Source organism: Pinus tabuliformis, chromosome 9 (assembly GCF_031772625.1).
Source record: "Pinus tabuliformis cultivar Carrire ecotype Pingquan chromosome 9, CPIR1, whole genome shotgun sequence".
NCBI lineage: Eukaryota > Viridiplantae > Streptophyta > Pinopsida > Pinales > Pinaceae > Pinus > Pinus tabuliformis.
In genome coordinates this window covers 1,512,059,424-1,512,075,913 of record NC_142307.1, presented here as the reverse complement: position 1 = coordinate 1,512,075,913, position 16,490 = coordinate 1,512,059,424, and positions in this window count along the sequence as shown.

The following is a 16,490-nucleotide window of genomic DNA, read 5'->3' as shown; positions in this document are numbered from 1 at the left end:
ACGACACCACAACCAAGCACAAACAATCACAAAACACCCAAAATCACAACACTAGCAACAAACACCATGACTCAACCCCCAATGTTCCCAAATCCTCCAACGGAAAGCCCAATATGAGCCTTCTTCATGACTTCATGGTAGTTTCCTTTCCATGTAATCCCTTGCATCATATTGTCATAAATGCATAATTGTCAGTGCATAAATAAATATAAAAATGTACTAGTTACCTTACCTTATTGTTCCAAGCACATCACTTTGCAACTGAACACATCCACACCATCTCTCAAGGGACTCTAATTCCCTTGACAGATATATCTATAACTAGACACCAAATATTATAGTTATGAAATACATGTCCATAAATATAGCACATACCCACACAATGTCAGATGAAAACAAGGTTAAGAAGACTTTCGGTCTGCAAATCACTCATTCGTTTGGAATTAGGGTTTCTAAACATAGCCAAAGGAATTCTTGTCCAATTCCTTTCTTTAAGCTTTTTACCTTGTTGCAATTGAGGCTTACTAGTATTTTTGTGGTTGTATCTTCCGGATTCATCGCATCTGTTGTTTAAGTGTATCGACGTTTCGAACCAGCCTCTGTGGTTCATCATCAGGATGAGAATTTATTGAAGAAGTCAGAGATGGGATTTGGTGAATAAATAGGTGTAGATGAGAGTGCAGGACCGACAAGATTTAAATAAGAGTGGTTTAATTAGGTTTAAGATGAAAAAAAATTTTATTTTTAATTTTTAATTTTTATAACTATAATATTTCTAATATCAATTATCTTTTTATTTATTTGAAATGTGTTTAAATATCATGATTTCCGTTATGAATGGACTTATTATCTTATTTGTAAAATGTTTATTTATATTTATTATGTTTTTGATATATTTATTATGTTCTTGATATATATTTATTATGTTCTTAATATATATATATTTATTTATATTTATTATGTTCTTGATATATTTATTATGTTTCTTAGAATAGTGATGTTTTGTTTATTAAACTAATTCCAAGAACTAGATCTAATGTATTAAGATGTGTATGTTTCTTGATTTAATTTATTAAGATATATATCTATATTTTGATTTATTATATGTTATGTTTTGATCTAATAAATTATTATCTTGTGATCTATACATGTATATATTGATTTAATAAGTATTTTTATTTTGTTTTATTTCTTTATATCCATAAATATTGGTGTGTGTTAATGTATTAGGGTATGTATATATTGATTGTTAAGGTATGATATATATGTATATTTTGGTCTTATGTTTTGTTTTGTTGTATTGTGATGTATATTTATTGGTTTAATTTGAATTATGATTTTGTTATAATTACCTATATTGTTGTGAATATGAAAGTTTAGTAAATTTCTTTTTATACCTATTTTTATGTGTATTGGTTGATTTAATATAAATGTATGTCTTTATTAATTTAATATTGTTATGATGTATATGTCTTTATTGGTTGTTTAATGTTGTTATGATATATGTGTCTTTATTGTGATTCATATATCTTTATTAATTTTAATATCTTTATGATATATATTAAGATATATATACATTTCTAGGTTGATTTAATATGTTATGATGTGTATATCTTTATTAATTTAATATTGTTATGATATAAATAATATTTAATATATATAGGATTTTATAATGGAAATTAAATTAATGATGATGTGGAAATTAAATTAATTGGATGGTGAAGGGTCTATTGCATTATGAAGGTAAGGGAAATAGATCAGACACAGGGATGAAAGGGGATGGAAAGAGGGGACTAGGAAGAGGTGGAATCCTTTATTATTGTGGGAATCCAATTGTCGCTTATCTTCCAACCGTCGTCGCGATTTAGGTTATCCGGGTGTTTTCGTATTTCAATAGCTTCTCTGAATTTCCTATGGTGGTAATGTTCAATTTTGGCCATGACACAAGAGTCTTCGATGCAAATGTGGTGATTGGTTTTGCTTGAGTGTTCAGCTAAGGCTGAGGTTTTGGAGCGGTTATGGTTAATATCCACAGCATGCTCTTGAATTCTTGTTAATATAGATCGCCCGGTTTCCCCAATGTATGACTTTCCGCATGAACAAGGGACCAAGTAGACCCCTTTGTGGTGCTTAGGGTCAATAGGATCTTTCACTGATTTAAGGCATCTACTGATTGTTTTCAGAGGTTTGAATGTGGTTTTTATTTTATTCTTTCCTAAGATATGAGCTATTTTATCAGTGGTGCCTAGAATGTAAGGGAGGTGAACTGTACCAGCATAATCATCCCTATGATGCTTGTTCATGGGATTTTCAATTTTCTTGAAAGCCTTGATCCCTTGGTGTCTCTTGTATCCATTCTTCTTGAAGACTTTTAAGAGGTGGTTCTTTTCTTGCTCAAAATTATCATGATCTGAGATACGAATTGCTCTTGTTGCTAAGGTGTTTAGAACCCCAAGTTTCTGAGCAGGATGGTGGTGAGAATTAGCATGTAGGTAGTGTTCGGTGTGAGATTTTTTGCGATAGACTTGGTGAGAGATAGTGCCATCTTGGTTCCTTTTGATGAGGATGTCAAGAAAGGGAAGACAACCATTTTCTTCTATTTCCATGGTGAACTTGATGGAATCTGACTGGCTGTTTAGGTGTTCCAGAAATTCGTTTAGTTTTTCTTTTCCATGAGGCCAAATGACATAAGTGTCATCAACAAATCTTTTCCACAGTTTAGGTTTTAGGGGAGCAGACTCAATGGCCTTAGTTTCAAAATGTTCCATGAATAAATTGGCAATGATGGGAGACAGGGGGGATCCCATGGCCACACCACATGTTTGTTCATATATTTCATCTTTGAAGCTAAAAAAGGTAGATTTTAAACAGACTTCAACCAATTTAGCTGTGTTGGCATCAGTGATTTTGTGTACAACTTCCATGGCTTCGTTTATAGGAATGTTGGTGTAAAGGGCTTTTACATCAAAGCTCACTAAGATGTCGTCTTGGTCTAGCTTTATGGGTTTGATTTCCTTAATGAAATGGTAGGAATCTTTGACAAAGGAGCTGGTATTTCCTACCAAGGGTTTAAGCTTTTTAGCTAGATGCTTTGCGAGGTGGTAAGTGGGGCACCAATAGTGTTGACAATGGGCCTAATGGGTATCCCTTCTTTGTGAATTTTAGGGGCCCCATAAATCCTAGGGGTGTAGGGATTGGTTTCAATGAGATTCTTCATGTTGTGCTCATTGCTTGCTTTCACCAAGTTATTGACATTCCTGGAAATCTTCTTTATGGGATTTTTCTTCAATTTGATGTAGCAACCGCTGTTGTTTAAATGGTCTAGCATCTTCTCATTGTAGTCTTCAGTGTTCATTATAACTGTCGCACCCCCTTTGTCTGCTTTTAGGACCACAATGTCTGGGTTTTGGTTTAAAGTTTTGAGAGCCATGTATTCTTGTTTTGATATATTGCTTTTGGGAGGCTTGGCTTTTCTGAGTATTATGGAACAATCTTGTCTGATGACCTCTTTAATGCTGTCAGGCAAGTCTTTAATCCCATACTCTATATTGCATACGATATCATCTTTGGGGATGGTGTGCAGCGCTATTGCAAAATTCAGGCCTTTTTCGAGCAAACCTATAGTGACTTCATCAATATACGTGTTGGAGAGGTTTATTATGCTGACTTTTTTCTCTTCTTGGGATGTTTTTGTCTGTTCATGTGTCATGTCTTGCTGTGGCTCTATTATGTCAGTCTTTATATTAGCGCCGAGGATATTATCTTCTTCTTGGCTGGTGTTACATTTTCTGTTGCTGGTTCTTTTTCTATCCGCGGTTTTAGCGTGTATGCTTAGATCCTATTGCGCTGGCGTTATGTAGATTTCTTCATTGTGCCTTGGATTGTTATCTGTAGGATGCTTTGTTTTGTTGTCCATCAGGTTGGCGTTCCAGTTAATGTCCTTGTTCGTGGAATTATCAAGATTTCTGTTTATTGTTTTGCTGCCTCGGGTGTCTGTTCGCGGGGCTGACTGGGTTGTTATCTCTGCTGCGCTGTCAGTTATTTGCTGTGCTCCATCCTCCGGCCGATTGGTGTTTGCTACTTGGTGAGCGAATGATACAGTGTGATCTTCATTTCTCGGTTCGATTAATGCTTCTAGCGGATGCGTGTTAACCTTATCATCATACCTACTGGGGTCCGAGACCGGGTTCATCCAATTACACGCTGTTCTTTGCATTGTTCTGTGAACTGATTCGTTATTTGTGATCAGTGACTTCAGAAAGGAAACCTGCTCAGGTCGGATTCTGGCAGAAGAGCGAGGTGTGATGTCTGCGTAGGGAATGGCTCTATCCTCCAACTCCGTGTCTGATATTTCCAAATCGGTTTTAGAGTTAAAAGTAGAGGATGCGCAAGGGTTTATGCCCGCGTTCATCTTCTTTTCTAATTTTTCAAATTTCAGCGAGTGTTTTTTATTCTTGCATTCTTCTGTTTTGATTGATTTTAGAGATGCGCATCCATCTATTCTGGACCAGAGCGATGGTTCAAACACATCAATTTTTACCTTATCATGCTAATACTAAGAATGTTTCCTGCAATTGTTTAGACATGTCAACCACATGTTCCAAATATCAAGAAAATCATATCTATCAATTTGAAATCACCCTTTACCAAGACTAAAAATCATATCATAATCCATAGTCAACTCGTAGTCATTAGACATAACGCTACAACTGTCACCTACTACACTCAAGTACATATCAATTGTCTTGACACATATGTGTTAGTACAATCATCTTAAAACAAGATCATTCCTTCATGCAATCTTACATACACATAGTCATATTATGCAATTCATCAAACATTCAACCAACTTGCAAATATTTCATGTTAAATAAATCAACTAGATGACATAATCAAACATTCAAGCACAAAGTAGATGACATAAGAAATCTCATAACTTAAGGTATCTTAGCGGAGGCTATCTTATCTACACAATCAAGCTAGATTAGCATGATATAGCTTCATAACATATCAACTCAACCGTAAATAAGGTCATGATATCCATGAAAGTAACTAACTAATATGTTCACATCATAAGTTCATAAACATTTATCATTCATTGGTAATAATCACATATGTACGATCAATCTAGATTAGTACAACACATTGTCACAAATAAGTCGACTCATACCTAAATGTCATAACCCTAACCATCTGCATAGGCAAATCCAATTTTTCATGATACATACAACATCAAGAAATTAATGCTATAACCCTAATCATCAAGTTAAATAACATATAATAACAATAAGTTAACACATAACATGCTCATCAACAACATATAACATAATCGTCAAGCTAAATACAAGTTAACATATAACATATTCGTCAATGACATATAACATAATCATCCAGTTAACTAACATAAAACAAAAACAACAACAATTCATAAAATTGCATGATACTATCATTCATGACTATCTGACACATGTGTATATGACTGCATTGATCAACTAACATTTATCATACATGTAACCATAATAATAATAGAATGACACACATGTATATAACACTAATGCTATAACAATTCATTAACTAACATACCTGAATGCCAAACATACAATACCTGTATGACAATCTTCTATTACCCCAAAGTCTAGTGTTGCAACCTTACTCTAATTTTTTGCATCTCCTACTCTATCTAAGTCAACACATTAGAATCATAACATAACAACTACATCATCATGACATAACCACATCCAACGACCTCACAATGCATATCTAACCTATTATGCATGCACAACAACCTATAGACATTAACATACATAAAAAATGCATATACAACCATACACTAGTGACGACACATTCCACAACAACACCATCAACCTTCACATGACGACATTACTACAACCATGATCAACACCATGCAAATGTAACAAACACATGGACTACAAGCATAAGGAACACATATGCAATCGACATGAATTCTTGACTAACACACTGCCCATATAGTCTGAGGGGTGAACCATGCTCTAATACCACTCTGTGGTATTAGATATTACCCAAAGAGAGTGAAACACGCTACGATACCACTTTGTAACACCCTCCTCCCACATCTATCCAAGTAACCGGCCAATCGGGGTAAACATGTGAGTAGAAATTACTATGATATTACTTAACCTCCTAAGTCACCTTAAGGAAGTGGAACCGATAGAAATATACCATATAGACCTTCCACATCAGTAACAAGACTCTCAGGAGCCATCCCAACCTCTAAGGTAACCAACCCATGAGTCTCACTGAGTTTTTATACCAATTAACCCATGGAAACTCCCATGATATGGGAATTCCTGCTTCCAAAAGGCTCTAGACGCTCCCCTAACATGGTATGCCAACATCCAAGGACTATTTTTCTCAGTGTTTTTCCAATTTCCTCGATATTTGAGCCACCTTTTTAGGCCTAGAAACCAAGTCACTACCCAAAATTCAATGATACCTTCAAAACAAAAATATAACAATGGAATGATGATACAAATGCAATTACTTGAACAAGGGCTTGACTGGACCCCTACTAGCCATGACAGGAATTTCGTCAAACATATCACAATTATGTAATCTACAGGTTTAGACAACATATCTAAGCATAGGGTCTCATACTTACATGAGAATAGCTAAAAAGCATTGATGCCTCAACACATTAGATGTAGTTTCATCCATTAGGCCATAGATACATTTCTCATTCATATATAAGTAAAAACATGATGGGAGCCATGCATATCCACAGTCATAATACATATTCATAACCATCATAATAACAATAGAAATACCAAGGAAATGACAAACATATAATCCACATATAAATTAGTAAAATACTCATGAGATAACAAGGAGGAATATCCTCATATTAATTATGCAAAAGAAAACTCAGTATGGGACTACCACGTTTCACTCGACCGTAGACATGGTTGAGCCAAATATCTCTTCATCCAATCACCCCCATGCCATATTCTAAGCATAAATGTGGGATCTCATAAAACGCATCAATCAAAACCATCTAGGTCTTCCAAAGGAAAAACCAACTCAATCCATCAAACAATGATTCCACCTCACGGTCATACACCACAAAACCATCACCAGATTGGTCTCTACCCAAGGCTTCCAGGGCTCCATAGATTTTTTTCCAACCTAGCTTCAATGAGTATTAACTCAACCCATGGTTGTGGTTGGGCTCTAGATAATTTCTCCAACCAAGGCTCCAGGACTAGTAACTCAACCCACAGCTTTTTCTGGGCTTCTAGGACCAGTAACTCCACCCGCTAGGGGATTCCAGAGTGTTTTTCCAACCAATTCCGGGACTAGTAACTCAAACCAAGTTGTTAGAGGGCTTCCAAAGAATTTTTCCTACCAAGGATTCAAGACTAATAACTCAACCCAAGCTAAGGGAAACATGAGAACCAACAAGAAAGAACAAAGAAATAAACCCACAACGCCATGGTTATCCAGGAAATGGCAAGGCTATGAAAATCCACTATCAATCTAGGCAATCCTCCATGACAATGACATATCATACCCAAGAAACCACATGCATGTACCATGCATGCCAAAACTATGAGGAAAACATACATGCAACTTGATACCTGTAAGAAAAACCCAATGTGGTTGTTGATCCCAATGTCCTCTTGTGCTTTCTTACTTTTACTTTTCCTTCATGTTCCAAAACATCAAGTATGCCACACTCTCCAAGAGTGCTCCAAGAAAGCTCTAAGTGTCCAAGAGTATGAGAGAGATAGAGAATAGAAGAGAGATCCACCAAAACCTATCAAGAGAAACTTGTCAAATGATCCTTAGAAGCCTTTTTGTCAATGAGGCCTCTATTTTATTAATTTTCCATTATTTTCCTTGAATTTCCTCCTCACATGAAACCTGTGACCTTTCACCTTCCTTTTCTCTTAATATCCTTTATTTTCATCAATAAAATTCCAATAAATGCCTCATGCCTTTCCAAATCCTTTTCCATTTCCTTTGCCAATTTCCTTACACATAATAACTGAAATGAACAACCAATAGGTTTTTTTTCCCACCATTCAGCTTGGAATACGTGTCCCATGATCGTGGTCTTATATATTTTTACCTGGATTTTTAACCAAGGATGTTACAGTTTCCCCAGTAGACAGTTGCAAAGACACAGGTGATTCATTATTTTAGATGATTTTCAGTTGCAATTTTTGCAGTAGCAACAAACACAATGAGAGGTAGTGCTACAATACATTCCACAGGAGCTAGATTACAGTTGTGTAGAGCTCTTTTCTTGCTAAAAGAGAGTGTTAGAAATGTAGAAAGAAAAGGCTCAATCTTGACTTTGTCCTTAGTCAAATTGAGTAATTCGATTTTCGATATCATTGGGGTGACATGGATGGCAGTTAGATAGAGTGATATGGCCTTGTCTAGTAGTTAACTCAGTAAATTTGAGTATGTAAGGTAAGAGTAGAGTTGTGCATGTAAATATTTCCAAGATTTAGAAATCTAGTTGATTTATTGTTAGTTGAACTCAATTAGCTTAGCTCCAATGACTTGTTCAGTTAGTTGAAGGTTAGTTGAGTAGTTAAGACTATTGTTAACTAATTGCTCTCTCAGTTAACTAGTCAATCAACTAAAAATAGACACAATCATGCATGGAATTCAAATTTCCTAGTTGAAGTGGAGGAAATGACATGTTTGTATTTATATTTGTATATTGTTGAGTGTATAGTGATTTTTTCATTAAGAAGGTGATCAATTCCTCAAGATATTACGCAAGGAAATAGGGAATTCTGTTATTGTTTAGGGGCTAATTCCTGCATGATTGTGCAAGGAAATAAGAGGTTGCTTGAGGCTTCAATTGGCTAACTGTTGGCCAAAGAAATTCAGGAAGCAAGAGAACATGATTGCAATGCAAGGTGTGCTTCAAAGTTGAAGCAAGACATTGTAATTGTTTCTCATTCTCATCTGAATTAATGCAAATAAACCAAGGGGTTTTTCCTAGTTGGGTTACCCTATAAAATCATTGTGTTCTTGTGGTTTTGATTTTTGCATTTCATTGCATGTGTTTCTAAATTGTGACTTCCATTCTGCAAAATTTTAGAGGAAATTTGAAATCTCTTGATTTCAGTTCGATTTCATTAGTAGTGGAAAATTTCTATTAATTTATATATGAAATATAGGGATGACGATTAGCTCGATTCAATTCAAGATTACAATAATGCAAAATAAAACGGTGAATTTGTTACAATGATTAATGGTCATGAACTTGATAGGCATTTGGCTAGGCAGGGGGGATGAACAATTACAACAACCCATGGTGTTAGGAGGCCACAAAGATATAGATGGATTGTTAAAATTTTGTAAATTATCAACTATATCTTACTTTGTTTACATGATGACATGCTAATCCTCAAGTGTGGGGGAGATGTTGGGTCACAAATTCGTCATCATTTTGTCACCATTTTCATCATCCACACTCATCCTTTTAATTGAATTGACTCATTATTTCACTCATTAATCACTCCATTTACCATGTTTTCTCGTAAAAACACTATTATACATTTCCTTATGCTTTAGTGGTTGATTAATATCAATTTTCCTTCATTTTTAATAGATTAAAGAATATTATACTTTATCTTGCTAATGATGGTAGTTTTTAGAATTTCCTACAATCAAAGGTTGATTTCCCGCAATAGAATCCAAGGTTTCTATACTTGCACAACTCAAGGAGAAAATATGAGACATGGATTTTGTAACTAGATCCCAAGTCGCACATGTAAGCCTCTAGGTCATGGTCAATTCTTCAATCAAAATCGCCAAATCTTTTTTAACAATTAATTTCTGCCTCAATTTCTGAGTAGATGAAGGCAAATATAAAAAATATAAAGCATAGGTTTTGTGCAAAATATCCTCACTTAGGTTAAATGCGAGCATAATCCTCAAAAATTGCATGATCTGAGAAATATTGAAGATTTTTTAAGAACGTCAAATCCATATATTCTATGTATTCACTTTTACAAATTTGCAAAATATGTTTGAACAAATTCTTCATTTGGGGATTCGGTTCTATAATTTCTTATTGATAATTTGTTTATAAATAAATCCTCATAAAGAGAGGGAGGAGTTATTCAATTACTATTATGTATGCTTACTCTCATAAAATACCATTATCTATAAAAGGTGTGAAGTTGTTTGAATACGAAAGACTCTTTGTGTTCGATAGTATAGCATTCTTGTAAGTTTCTAAGTGTTTGTCACATCAAGTTCCAGGAGGGCCCCATGGTACATGTTTTTTATTTATTCCTAAGTACCTCGATGTCGATTGTTCATGTTTGGATTCATTTTGTTAATTATTTTTGTCAATTAGAATGAAATCTACAATTTCCTGTAACTATTACTCTGTTTTCATGAATACTCCATTTTTCTGGCAATAATTTCCTGTAATTTTCTATAGGTGATATTTTTGGAAACAAAATATTGGTTATTGAGTAATGTCATTTTATATAAATATTGTTGTGTTTTAAAGTTATATTTAGTGATTATTTATCTTAGTTTAGTATATTTTAAGTCATAATTAGAACATTGGATTGAATTTTAGCATAGATTAGTTTTCATTACAAGTGTTTAAGTTCTCTGCAATTATTTTGAGTGCATTTGCTTTTTACCTTTAGAACACTAATTTATAACTTAATATTATTCATTAGACTTTAGAAAGCTAGTTGATTGAACAAAGTATTTCTACAAAAAAACACCTAGTGTGAATGTGTGTGTTTTCATTTGTGTTTGTAGTTCTGCCATAGAAAGGTTAATATTTGAGCGAAAAGTCATTAAAAATAGTCTTTAGCATAAATCAATTCTGGAAATTACCTGTCTTGAGTTGCATTTTCTTTTCTATAGGAACACTCAAAAGCTAGTTCTACATATATAGTCGTTTCACTTCATAAGCTTACTTACCCTAGGTTGACAAATAAATTTTAAGAAATATAACCCACTATATGACTTAACAGAGGGTTGGTGAGGTTTATCATGGTTGATTGAGGTAGACCTTAGTCAACTGAGGTTGACCTTGGTTAAGTATGCTTGGTTATGGTTGACCATGATTACCGTTGTTCACTAAGGATGTGATGATAGATAATGGTGGAGAAAATGTGACCATGGATGGCCATGTTTAAATTGGTGACCATGTTTGACCATGGTGAGCATGGTTTACCATGGTTGAACGTTTTTGTCCATGGTTGAGCTTGTTTAACAAAGGTTGACTATGGTTAACTATGGATGACCATGGAGGAACATGGTTGACCATGGTTTCCAACATTTTTACCATGTTTGATAAGGTTGACCATGATTGACTATGGTGATCATGGTTGTCCACGTTAAGTGAAAGTTGTTTATGATATATTATAATTGAGCATGGTTGACCATGTTGGCTATGGTTGTTGTTGTTGATCACGGTTTTACCGTTGTTTGACCATAGTTAACTATAGTTGGACATGTTGAAAATTGTTGACCATGAATAACTATGGACATGTTGACTATGGTTGAGCATACTGACAATGGTTTGACTATTTTTCCCATGACTCACCTTAACTGACTATGGTTAAATATAGGAAAGTGATCCATGCTTTTAATTTTTTAACTAAAGGTGATTACTACTAATTATGGTTGATTGTGGTTGACCATCATGAATCATGGTTGACAATGTTCGATTATGAAAATGAAAAATGACCTTGGTTGACCATAGGTCACAATGTTAATCATGGTTGTCAATGGGTTAACCATATCGACCATGGTTGAGCATCATTACAGATTCTTGGGCATCGGAAAATATGACTGACCATATAGACCATGGTTGACTATGGTTGACCATAGTAGATTGTGGACAACGATGTTTATCATTATGGACATTGTTTTAAACTGTATAACATAACAACATCAAGTTTTTTCTCACTAGTTTATTTTCTACTTTTTGGTTTTCACATTTCAATGGGGAAAGTTATTTGTAATTTTTTCTAATCTTTTTATTAATTCCATGATAGTTTTTACTATTTTCTTATCATATTTTCAATAATATTTGTTAAACCTATTTCAATATTGTTTTTGGTTGATATTTTTGTTCATTTAATGTGAATTTGTATTATGTTCTTATTTCATTTTTAGCAATATTTGGTATACCTATTGCAATGAAAAGATTTGTTGTCATGATGTGATGTCTTTCATCCAATTGTGATAACTTTATTTTCATTATATGTCTGTGTAATGTTGTTTGGACTGACATTGCAATGTTAGTTTTCTAACTTCAATTTCTAATGATGATTTTTTTCATCAAAATGTGATGTTTGTTTTTGGTGTTTATCACAATGTGTCATTTGTTTGTTTGTCATAGTGTACTGATATTTCTTTTTTCCATTGTGCCAACATTTGTTTTCATAGTAGTTTTGTCACATTTTTTTGCACACCCACATTTTGATGTTAATTTTGTAACGTCACATCACAACAATTAGTTTTGTTCAGCACATCATGACATGGATTATTTGTTGGTCTCATAGAGATGTATATTTCCATTCATCGCATTGCAACAAATGCATTATAGTAAAATAATATAAGGAATATGGTACAAGACACATAAAAAAGAGTGAAGAAACATGTGTTCATGAAGTGCTTAAGTGAATTGTACTAATGTGTAACATTCATTACAAAGTATTAATTATAGTAAAAGAAATAAAAAAATAAAATGGTTTAGGATATATAATAAATTGTGAAATAATTATAGTTGGCCATGTTGAAAATTTTTGACCATGAATGACTACAGGAATATCAATTTTTGATATATCTGAATGAATCAAAACGAAATTGTAGACATGTTAAGTAGGGTTGAGCAGCTTGACAATGGTTTGTCGTCATTTCACAACTTTTCCCATGGTTCACCTTGGTTGACTATGGTTAAATATGGGAAAGTGGTTGGCAATGCTTTTAATTGTTTAACTAAAGGAAATTATTACTGATTTTGGTTGATTGTGGGTGACCATCCTGAATCATGGTTGACAATGTTTGATTATGAAAATGAAGGTTGAAATTGGTTTCCCATAGGTCACAATGCTAATCATGGTTTCCAATGGTTTGACCATGTCATCCATGGTTGAGGATCATTACAAATGCTTAGACATGGAAAACTATGGTTGACCATGTAGACTGTTGAAGGATCTAGTCAAGTAGGCTGACTACATGAATGAGAAAATGGCTAGTCGACCCAGACGACTAGCCTCAATGTAAGAGATTGTAACCAATGATATATTAGACAGTGTGGTTAATCCAATAGTTAGACTCTTGTAACTATCTATCAGTCTATATATACATGTCAGTACAATAATGTAACGAAGATTCTTGATATAATAACAACATCTATATATATGCGACTTGGATATCTTCTCATTATTGTATATTATCTCTATTATTTGATTTATCTATGTTATCTCATGTCTATCTATAGGTAACAATGCTTAATTTTGGCTAGATTACAACATTGGTTTCGTTGTCAGTAGAAAGAATCTGGGTCTAATATAATATGAGAGCATAAATATTAATCGTAGATGAGATACAGTTATAGTGGGAAGTGAATACCAATAACTATCTAAAATATTATGCGAGAAGGAATTAGTTATCGATTACGAAATCCAGGGCCAACTTCTTCACTGAAGCACATGAGAATTTTATCGAAGGAGCTCCGATACAGATCGAAAGGTAACTTGACAATGTTACTCATGAAAAAACCTCAAAATTAAATTGATGCCCAGTTTCTATTGAAATTATCAAGCAATAGTTAAATGAATCTACATTAGTGGCTCGATTTGATCTTGGAAGACTATTGCGAGGAAAAAGCACTAGAAGATTGAACGTCTGTCAAACATATAAAAACTAGATTTTACGACGATCTACACGATGGCTTCTTTTGCACGATACCAAACCTATTACATAAATTCCTTTTAGAGAGAAGCACAAGCCATATTGCTTAATACCCTCCACCACTAGAAATCCTAGCTAATACCAAATGGAAATAGGACCAGCCAAAGTGACACAAGTTCCTGGATGCATGGTGTAAAGACATGAAAGAAGTGTGGGATTATTTTATAAGAAAATATGTAAAGAAGTATGGCCGACAGATACTTCCTCACAAATAGAAACTAGTTGGGTTGGCATCAGGGGGTAGCGGATCGTGAGGAATAAAAAGGAAAATAAAATAATAAAAGAAAATTTTTGGAGAAGTATAGTACGCGACAAAAATGGAGGGGAACAAGTCATTTGTCAAGAAAAAAAACGAGAAAAGAACTGATGAAATAGTGACCGATAGTACAAACAATCAACTGACATATAAAACCTAGAAAGGGACCAGAGAAAAATTTGACTACAAAAAATTAAAGAACAGGAATACGAGAAGAAAAGAATGTAGAACTGGGAGCATGAGAACGACGATGCACGAGACTCATCAGAACAGTTGAGAAGCATAGCACCACCCGCCTCGATAGAGAATGGAGATCTACTAACAATTCCAAGAGAGCAAGCAGACTCTATGGAAGTAGATTATTTTGGTCCAGCGATAAGAAATACTTTGACGAGGTCCCTGTTGAGCCCCAACCTAAGAGAATTTCTTCGGTCAGGGAATTACTCTGAAATACATGTCGTATGGTATACTCATGATTAACAAAGAAATCCTCAAGAGAATGAAAATACTATTCAAATCCAATAAAATAATAATAATGAATCAGAACACATACTTCTCCAACTATCTAATCTCACGATCATAACCCCCCCTCCCCTCGATACAACTCGTATTTTTGAAGAAAACTGAAGTTCAGAATTGGTCGATGAAGAGTCATGATCGAAAACAAGTTGATTTAAGGAATATATAGATAAGGGGTGTCAAACCAAAGAGTCATTTTATCAGGACATCAACGTAAGAGAGGAAAGAAAAGACTTAAGTTCTGACAATGAAAATAATGGAAACGATCACTTCCACCCACCTTCACATGAGACAATCAATATGGGACTAAATCATATACCCATTTATGAAGGAGATGATAATTCAAAGAGACATTGTTTTGTTTGCGAAAAATTTTGGACTGTAAATGACATAAAGAACGAAGATAAGAAAATGGCACAATTTTCTGGAGCATTAAGGAAACAAGCCCTAACATGGTTCATGAACTTAACAAAAAAATAAAATAAGATGAAGGATGAGATCAAAACCAGTTTCCTCACCTTCTTTAAAGCGCAATATGTTAATAATTTGGTAGCACAAAATATAAAAGAAATAAAACAAAGACTGAATGATTTTTTTCATGAATATGATAAGTGCTTCAAATAATTAGTAAGTCAAATTCCATACACTATTAATGAGAATATACTTGTACAATGGTATCTGGATAGACTACTTCAAAAAATCTACAAGCTACTTTGAATACACGAAATCAAGACATGTGAAGAAGCTCTCAAACTAGGCCGGTGAATTGAACAAGATGAAAATAATCAATCAATCAATACACCTACTGAAAACAAAGTTGAAGATAGATTCGAGAAACTACAGAACCCATTTCTGTAGATATCACTCCAAAAGAACCATCTATTGTACACTAATTTCTGTTGTTCTGGTTTAATCACTATTTAATTTGACTGAACCACGAGAATTTAATCATAAACCATGGTAGGTATGTTTATTTCAAAGGTGTCTACATTATCTGTGTCAATACATAACAACCAGGGAAAGAAGTGAAAGAAAATTTCATTGAACACAATTGCATAACTTAAAGCACTCATGCAGAAATTAAAAAGACATTCTATAGGAATGAAATTCACTCATTACACTTTATGTTTTTCTTAGGGAACATGCATGCCACACATCATTAATAAAATTGTATCAGGTGATTAAATATTATAGTTCTAATCAATCCTGTGTAACATCATATAATGAATCTGAAAATAGAAGTGCATCAATACTACAATTAATTGAACAAAATTAATGAATCCACACTTAAGAGAAAAATAAACCAAAATAACTAATATACTACTACTTCAATCCCTACTGAAGAGGAGGGCCCTTCTTCCCTAGCAGGGTGCAAGGATGAAATGGAAATTACTTACAATCTCAACATGAGATTAGTATGAACATCACCAAAAGTGTTCTATATTAAAAATGACTGAAAATTACAAGATCAAAATGTCCATGATGTTCCTGTGTTGTTGTTCCCTTTTCATGGAACCGAACCTTATTATAAAGTTTACAAGACCAAAAATTAGGGAACAAATTAGTGATGAGAATCTCACAATTCTCATGCTGATAAATATTAAGAGAAAAATAGAAATGGTTACAAAGAGTTTTCCAATGAAAGAACAATTCAAGTCACACCATCTCCACAATCATAACCTTTGAGATCCTTTGACCGTCCATAGATAATTCATGATTCTTCACAACTATCTTTGAAAATAGCAACCACGGTCTT